Source organism: Schistocerca piceifrons, unplaced genomic scaffold (genome assembly GCF_021461385.2).
Source record: "Schistocerca piceifrons isolate TAMUIC-IGC-003096 unplaced genomic scaffold, iqSchPice1.1 HiC_scaffold_2312, whole genome shotgun sequence".
NCBI lineage: Eukaryota > Metazoa > Arthropoda > Insecta > Orthoptera > Acrididae > Schistocerca > Schistocerca piceifrons.
In genome coordinates, this window is record NW_025728243.1 from 1 (window position 1) to 9375 (window position 9375).

General features: G+C 39.0%; 1 non-coding gene across 1 annotated transcript; it reads left to right on the forward strand.

Moving 5' to 3' along the window:
• The first annotated feature begins 140 nt into the window (after positions 1 to 140).
• Positions 141 to 213, forward strand: Trnak-cuu. Its single transcript has one exon. It is a non-coding gene; the product is annotated as a tRNA-Lys (tRNA).
• Positions 214 to 9375: the final 9162 nt, after the last annotated feature.

Consider the following 9375-nt stretch of genomic DNA (forward strand, 5'->3'; position numbering starts at 1 on the left):
ATGCCTTTCGGAGACAATTTTCCATTGAATAGGATTGTAGCTCATTTGTGGCAGCAGGAAATAAGCTGTAGTCAAAAGGATCTTCCATAGATGGTCGCAGGTCGCATAAATACTGTATGGCTCGTAACGCGTTGTGTGGAGCCCGGCTAGCTCAGTCGGTAGAGCATGAGACTCTTAATCTGAGGGTCGTGGGTTCGAGCCCCACGCTGGGCGGCGCTATAAATTGCACCGGAATTTAATACAAAAGGCACAATGGCGACTTAAGTACAAGAAGACTGACTCTTCTCACTGACTATGTTTTGAACCATTCCTGTGACACTAGTTATAGATTCCGGTGTTTCACTTCAGATTTACTGGATCCCTTGGACCTACTTATTGACGATGAAACACAGAAATTGCATCGGAATTAAATACAAAAGGCACAATGCCGACTTAAGTACAAGAAGACTGACTCTTCCTACTGTCTATGTTTTGAACTATTCCTGTGACACTAGTTATAGATTCCGATGCCTCACTTCAGGTTTACTGTCTCCCTCTGACCTTCTTTTTGACGATGAAACACAGAAATTGCATCGGAACTAAATACAAAAGGCACAATGCCGACTTAAGTACAAGAAGACAGACTCTTCCCTCTGACTATGTTTTGAACCATTCCTGTGACACTAGTTATAGTCTTTGATGCTTCACTTCAGGTTTACTGTATCCCTGGGACCTACTTATTGAAGATGAAACACAGAAATTGCATCGGAATTAAATACAAAAGGCACAATGCCGACTTAAGTACAAGAGTACTGACTCTTCTTACTGACTATGTTTTGACCATTCCTGTGACACTAGTTATAGTTTCCGAATCTTCACTTCAGATTTACTGTATCACTCTGACGCTCTTATTGACGATGAAACTCAGAAATTGCAGCGGAATTAAATACAAAATTCACAATGCCTAATTAAGTACAAGAAGACTGACTCTTCTTACTGTCTATGTTTGAACCATTCCTGTGGCACTAGTAAAAAATACCGATGTTTTACTCTAGGTTTACTGTATCCCTTGGACCTTCTTATTAACCATGAAACACAGAAATAGCATCGGAATTATATACGAAAGTCACAATGCCGACTTAAGTACAAGAAGACTGATTCTTCTTCTGTCTATACTTGAACCATTCCTGTGATACTAGTTATAGATTTAGATGCTTCACTTCAGGTTTACTGTATCCCTTGGACCTTCTTATTGACGATGAAACACATAAGTTGTATCGGAATTAAATACAAAAGGCGCAATGCCGACTTAAGTACAAGAAGACTGACTCTTCTTACTGACTATGATTTGAACCATTCCAGTGACATTAGTTATAGATTCCGATGATTCACTTCAGGTTTACTGTATCCCTCTGACCTTCTTATTGACGATGAAACACAGAAATTGCATCGGAATTAAATCCAAAAGGCACAGTGCCGAATTAAGTACTAGAAGACTAACTCTTCTTACTGTCTATGCTTTGAACCATTCCTGTGACACTAGTTATAGATTCCGATGATTCACTCCCGGACTACTGTATCCTTTGTACCTTCTTATTGACGATGAAACACAGAAATTGCATCGGAATTTAATACAAAAGGCACAATGGCGACTTAAAAACAAGAGGACGGACTCTTCTTACTGACTATGTTTTGAACCATTCCTGTGACACTAGTTATAGATTCCGGTGCTTCACTTCAGGTTTACTGGATCCCTTGGACCTACTTATTGGCGATGAAACATAGAAATTGCATCGAAATTAATTACAAAAGGCAGAATGCCGACTTAACTACAAGAAGACTGACTCTTCTTACTGTCTACGATTTGAACCATTCCTGTGACACTAGTTTTAGATTCCGATGCTTCACTTCATGTTTACTGTATCCCTCTGACCTTATTATTGACGATGAAACACAGATATTGCAACGGAATTAAATACAAAAGGCACAATGCCGACTTAAGTACAAAAAGGCTGACTCTTCTTACTGAGTATGATTTGAACCATTCCTGTGACACTAGTTATAGGTTCCGGTGCTTCACTTCAGGTTTACTGGATCCCTTGGACCTACTTATTGACAATGAAACACAGAAATTGCATCGGAATTAAATACAAAAGGCACAATGCCGACTTAAGAACAAGAAGACTGACTCTTCCTACTGTCTACGATTTGAAACATTCCTGTGACACTAGTTTTAGATTCCGATGCTTCACTTCAGGTTTACTGTATCCCTCTGACCTTCTTATTGACGATGAAACACAGAAATTGCATCGGAATTAAATAGAAAATGCACAAAGCCGACTTATGTACAAGAAGACTGACTCTTCCTACTGTCTATGTTTTGAACTATTCTTGTGACACTAGTTATAGTTTCCGATGCTTCACTTCAGGTTCACTGTATCCCTCTGACCTTGTTATTGACGATGAAATACAGAAATTGCATCTGAATGAAATAGAAAAGGCACAATGCCGACTTAAGTACAAGAAGACTGACTCTTCCTACTGTCTATGTTTTGGACCATTCCAATGACACTAGTTATAGATTCCGGTGCTTCACTCCAGGTTTACTGTATCCCTCGGACCTTCTTATTGACGATGAAATACAGAAATTGCATCGGAATTAAATAGATAACGCACAATGCCGACTTAAGTACAAGAAGACTGACTCTTCCTACTGTCTATGTTTTGAACCATTCCTGTGACACTAGTTATAGATTCCGATGCTTCACTTCAGGTTTACTGTATCCCTTGGAGCTTCTTGTTGACGATGAAACACCGAAATTGCATCGGAATTAAATACAAAAGGCACAAAGCCGACTTAGGTACAAGAAGACTGACCCTTCTTACTGTCTATGTTTTGAACCATTCCTGTGACACTATTTATAGATTCCGATGCTTCACACGAGGTTTACTATATCCCTTGGAATTTCTTATTGACGATGAAACACAGAAATTGCATCAGAATTAAATAGAAAATGCACAATGCCGACTTAAGTACAAGAAGACTGTCTCTTCCTACTGTCTACGTTTTGAACCATTCCTGTGACACTAGCTATAGATTCCGATGCTTCAAATCAGGTTTACTGCACCCCTCTGCCCTTCTTATTCACGATGAAACACAGAAATTGCAACGGAATTAAATACAAAAGGGACAATGCCGACTTAAGTACAAGAAGACTGATTCCTCGTCTGTCTATGTTTTGAACCATTCCTGTGACACTAGTTATAGATTTCGATGCTTCACCTGAGGTTTACTGTATCCCTGTGACCTTCTTATTGAGGATGAAACACAGAAATTGCATCGGAATTAAATACAAGCGGCACAATGCCGACTTAAGTTCAGGAAGACTGACTCTTCTTACTGACTATGGTTTGAACCATTCCTGTGACACTAGTTATAGATTCCGATGATTCACTTCAGGTTTATTGCATCGGAATTAAATCCAAAAGGCACAGTGCCGAATTAATTACAAGAAGACTGACTCCTCTTACTGTCTATGTTTTGAACCATTCCTGTGACACTAGCAATAGATTCCGAACCTTCACTCCAGGTTTACTGTATCCTTTGGACCTTCTTATTGACGATGAAACACAGAAATTGCATCGGAATTTAATACAAAAGGCACAATGGCGACTTAAGTACAAGAAGTCTGACTCTTCTTACTGACTACGCTTTGAACCATTCCTTTGACACTAGTTATAGATTCCGGTGCTTCACTTCAGGTTTACTGGATCCCTTGGGCCTACTTATTGACAATGAAACACAGAAATTGCATCGGAATTAAATACAAGAGGCACAATGCCGACTTAAGTACAAGAAGACTGAATCTTCCTACTGTCTACGATTTGAAACACTCCTGTGACACTAGTTTTAGATTCCGATGCTTCACTTCAGGTTTACTGTATCCCTCTGACCTTCTTACTGACGATGAAACACAGAAATTGCAACGGTATTAAATACAAAAGGCACAATGCCGTCTTAAGTACAAGAAGACTGACTCTTCTTACCGACTATGGTTTGAACCATTCCTGTGACACTAGTTATAGTTTCCGATGCTTCACCTCGGGTTTACTGTATCCCTTTGACCTTCTTATTGACGATGAAACACAGAAATTGCATCGGAATTAAATACAAAAGGCACAATGCCGACTTAAGTACAAGAAGACTGACTCTTCTTACTGTCTATGTTTTGAACCATTACTGTGACACTAGTTATAGATTCCGATGCTTCACTTCAGGTTTACTGTATCCCTGTGACCTTCTTATTGCGATGAAACACAGAAATTGCATCGGAATTAAATACAAAAGGCACAATGCCGACTTAAGTACTAGAAGACTGACTCTTCCTACTGTCTATGTTTTGGACCATTCCAGTGACAGTAGTTATAGATTCCGGTGCTTCACTCCAGGTTTACTGTATATCTTGGACCTTCTTATTGACGATGAAACACAGAAATTGCATCGGAATTAAATACAAAAGGCACAATGCCGATTTAAGTACAAGATGACTGTCTCTTCTTACTGACTATGTTTTGAACCATTCCTGTGACACAAGTTACAGATTTCGACGCTTCACTCCAGGTTTACTGTATCCCTTGGACCTCCTTATTGGCGATCAAACACAGATATTGCATCGGAATTAAATACAAAATGCACAATGCCGAATCATGTACAAGATGACTGACTATTCTTACTGTCTATGTTTTGAACCATTCCTGCGACACTAGTTATAGATTCCGATGCTTCACTTCAGGTTTACTGTATCCCTTGGACTGTCGAATTGACGATGAAGCACAGAAGTTGCATCGAAATTAAATAGAAAAGGCACAATGCCGACTTAAGTACAAGAAGACTGACTCTTCCTACTGTCTATGATTTGAACCATTCCTGTGACACTAGTTATAGATTCCGATGCTTCACTACGGGTTAACTGTATCCCTCTGAACTTCTTATTGACGATGAAACACAGAAATTGCATTGGAATGAAATAAAAAAGGCACAATGCCGACTTAAGTACAAGAGAACAGACTCTTCTTACTGTCTGTGTTTTGAACCATTCCTGTGACACTAGTTGTAGATTCCGAAGCTTTACTTCAGGTTTACTGTATCCCGTGGACCTTCGTATTGACGATGAAATACAGAAATTGCATCGGAATTAAATACAAAAGTCACAATGCCGACTCAAGTACAAGAAGACTGACTCTTCTTACTTACTATGTTTTGAACCATTCCTGTGACACTAGTTATAGATTCTGATGCTTCACTTCTGGATTACTGTATCCCTCTGACCTTCTTATTGACGATGAAACACAGACATTGCATCGGAATTAAATACAAAAGGCACGATGCCGAATTAAGTACAAGAAGACTGACACTTCTTACTGTCTATGCTTTGAACCATGCATGAGACTCTAGTTATAGGTTTCGATGCTTCACTCCAAATTTACTGTATCCCTTGGAAATTCTTATTGACGATGAAACTCAGAAATTGCATCGGAATTAAATACAGAAGGCACAATGGCGACTTAAGTACAAGAAGACTGACTCTTCTAACTGACTATGTTTTGATCCATTCACGTGACACTAGTTATAGATTCCGGTGCTTCACTTCAGATTTACTGTATCCCTTGGACCTTCTTATTGACGATGAAACACCGAAATTCCATCGGAATTAAATACAAAAGGCACAATGCCGACTTAAGTACAAGAAGACTGACTCTTCTTACTGACATTGATTTGAACCATTCCTGTGACACTAGTTATAGATTCCGATGCTTCACTTCAGGTTTACTGCACCCTTCCGCCCTTTTTATTGACGATGAAACACAGAAATTGCATCGGAATTAAATACAAAAGGCACAATGCCGACTTAAGTACAAGACTGATTCTTCTTCTGTCTATGTTTTGAACCATTCCTGTGACATTAGTTATAGATTTCGATGCTTCACTTCAGGTTTACTGTTTCCCTTGGACCTTCTTATTGACGATGAAACTCAGAAATTGCATCGGAATTAAATACAAAAGGCACACTGCCGACTTAAGTACAGGAAGACTGACTCTTCTTACTGACAATGGTTTGAACCATTCCTGTGACACTAGTTATAGATTCCGATGATTCACTTCAGGTTTATTGCATCGGAATTAAATCCAAAAGGCACAGTGCCGAATTAAGTACAAGATAACTGACTCTTCTTACTGTCTATGTTTTGAACCATTCCTGCGACACTAGTTATAGATTCCGATGCTTCACTTCAGGTTTACTGTATCCCTTGGACTGTCGTATTGACGATGAAGCACAGAAATTGCATCGAAATTAAATAGAAAAGGCACAATGCCGACTTAAGTACAAGAAGACTGACTCTTCCTACTGTCTATGATTTGAACCATTCCTGTGACACTAGTTATAGATTCCGATGCTTTACTTCAGGTTTACTGTATCCCTTGGACCTTCCTATTGACGATGAAATACAGAAATTGCATCGGAATTAAATACAAAAGTCACAATGCCGACTTAAGTACAAGAATACTGACTCTTCTTACTGTCTATACTTTGAAACATCCCTGTGTCACTACTTATAGATTCCGATGCTTCACTCCAGATTTACTGTATCCCTTGGACCTTCTTATTGACGATGAAACACAGAAAATTCATCGGAAATAAATACAAAAGGCACAATGCCGACTTAAGTACAAGAAGACTGACTCTTCTTACTTACTATGCTTTGAACCATTCCTGTGACACTAGTTATAGATTCCGATGCTTCACTTCTGGATTACTGTATCCCTCTGACCTTCTTATTGACGATGAAACACAGACATTGCATCGGAATTAAATACAAAAGGCACAATGCCGAATTAAGTACAAGAAGACTGACACTTCTTACTGTCTATGTTTTGAACCATGCATGAGACTCTAGTTATAGGTTCCGATGCTTCACTCCAAATTTACTGTATCCCTTGGACCTTCTTATTGACGATGAAACACAGAAATTGCATCGGAATTAAATACAGAAGGCACAATGGCGACTTAAGTACAAGAAGACCGACTCTTCTAACTGACTATGTTTTCAACCATTCACTTGACACTAGTTATAGATTCCGGTGCTTCACTTCAGATTTACTGTGTCCCTTGGACCTTCTTATTGACGATGAAACACCGAAATTGCATCGGAATTAAATACAAAAGGCACAATGCCGACTTAAGTACAAGAAGACTGACTCTTCTTACTGACATTGATTTGAACCATTCCTGTGACACTAGTTATAGATTCCGATGCTTCACTTCAGGTTTACTGCACCCCTCTGCCCTTCTTATTGACGATGAAACACAGAAATTGCATCGGAATTAAATACAAAAGGCACAATGCCGACTTAAGTACAAGACTGATTCTTCTTCTGTCTATGTTTTGAACCATTCCTGTGACATTAGTTATAGATTTCGATGCTTCACTTCAGGTTTACTGTATCCCTTGGACCTTCTTATTGACGATGAAACTCAGAAATTGCATCGGAATTAAATACAAAAGGCACACTGCCGACTTAAGTAAAGGAAGACTGACTCTTCTTACTGACAATGGTTTGAACCATTATTGTGACACTAGTTATAGATTCCGAAGATTCACTTCAGGTTTACTGTATCCCTCTGACGCTCTTATTGACGATGAAACTCAGAAATTGCATCGGAATTAAATACAAAAAGCACAATGCCGACTTAAGTACAAGAAGACTGACTCTTCCTTTTGTCTATGTTTTGAACTATTCCTGTGACACTAGTTATAGATTCCGATGCTTCACTTCAGGTTTACTGTCTCCCTCTGACCTTCTTATTGACGATGAAACATAGAAATTGCATCGGAACTAAATACAAAAGGCACAAGGCCGACTTAAGTACAAGAAGACAGACTCTTCCCACTGACTATGCTTTGAACCATTCCTGTGACACTAGTTATAGTCTCTGATGCTTCACTTCAGGTTTACTGTATCCCTGGGACCTACTTATTGAAGATGAAACACAGAAATTGCATCGGAATTAAATACAAAATGCACAATGCCAACTTAAGTACAAGAATACTGACCCTTCTTACTGTCTATGTTTTGAACCATCCCTGTGACACTTGTTATAGATTCCGATGCTTCACTTCAGGTTTACTGTATCCCTCTGACCTTCTTATTGACGATGAAACACAGAAATTGCATCGAAATTAAATAGAAAAGGCACAATGCCGACTTAAGTACAAGAAGACTGATTCTTCTTCTGTCTATGTTTTGAACCATTCCTGTGACACTAGTTATAGATTCCGATGCTTCACTACAGGTTAACTGTATACCTCTGAACTTCTTATTGACAATGAAACACAGAAATTGTATTGGAATGAAATAAAAAAGGCACAATGCCGACTTAAGTACAAGAGAACTGACTCTTCTTACTGTCTATGTTTTGAACCATTCCTGTGACACTAGTTATAGATTCCGAACCTTCACTCCAGGTTTACTGTATCCTTTGGACCTTCTTATTGACGATGAAACACAGAAATAGCATCGGAATTTAATACAAAAGGCACAATGGCGACTTAAGTACAAGAAGACTGACTCTTCTTACTGACTATGTTTTGAACCATTCCTGTGACACTAGTTATAGATTCCGGTACTTCCCTTCAGGTTTACTGGATCCCTTGGACCTACTCATTGACGATGAAACACAGAAATTGCATCGGAATTAATTACAAAAGGCACAATGCCGACTTAAGTACAAGAAGACAGACTCTTCTTACTGTCTACGATTTGAACCATTCCTGTGACACTAGTTTTAGATTCCGATGCTTCACTTCATGTTTACTGTATCCCCCTGACCTTATTATTGACGATGAAACAATGATATTGCATCGGAATTAAATACAAAAGGCACAATGCCGTCTTAAGTTCAAGAAGACTGACTCCTCTTACTGACTATGTTTTGAACCATTCCTGTGACACTAGTTATAGATTCCGGTGCTTCACTTCAGGTTTACTGGATCCCTTGGACCTACTTATTGACAATGAAACACAGAAATTGCATCGGAATTAAATACAAAAAGCACAATGCCGACTTAAGGACAAGAAGACTGACTCTTCCTACTGTCTATGATTTGAACTATTCTTGTGACACTAGTTATAGATTCCGATGCTTCACTTCAGGTTTACTGTATCCCTCTGACCTTGTTATTGACGATGAAACACAGAAATTGCATCTGAATGAAATAGAAAAGGCACAATGCCGACTTAAGTACAGGAAGACTGACTCTTCCTACTGTCTATGATATGGACCATTCCAGTGACACTAGTTATAGATTCCGGTGCTTCACTCCAGATTTACTGGA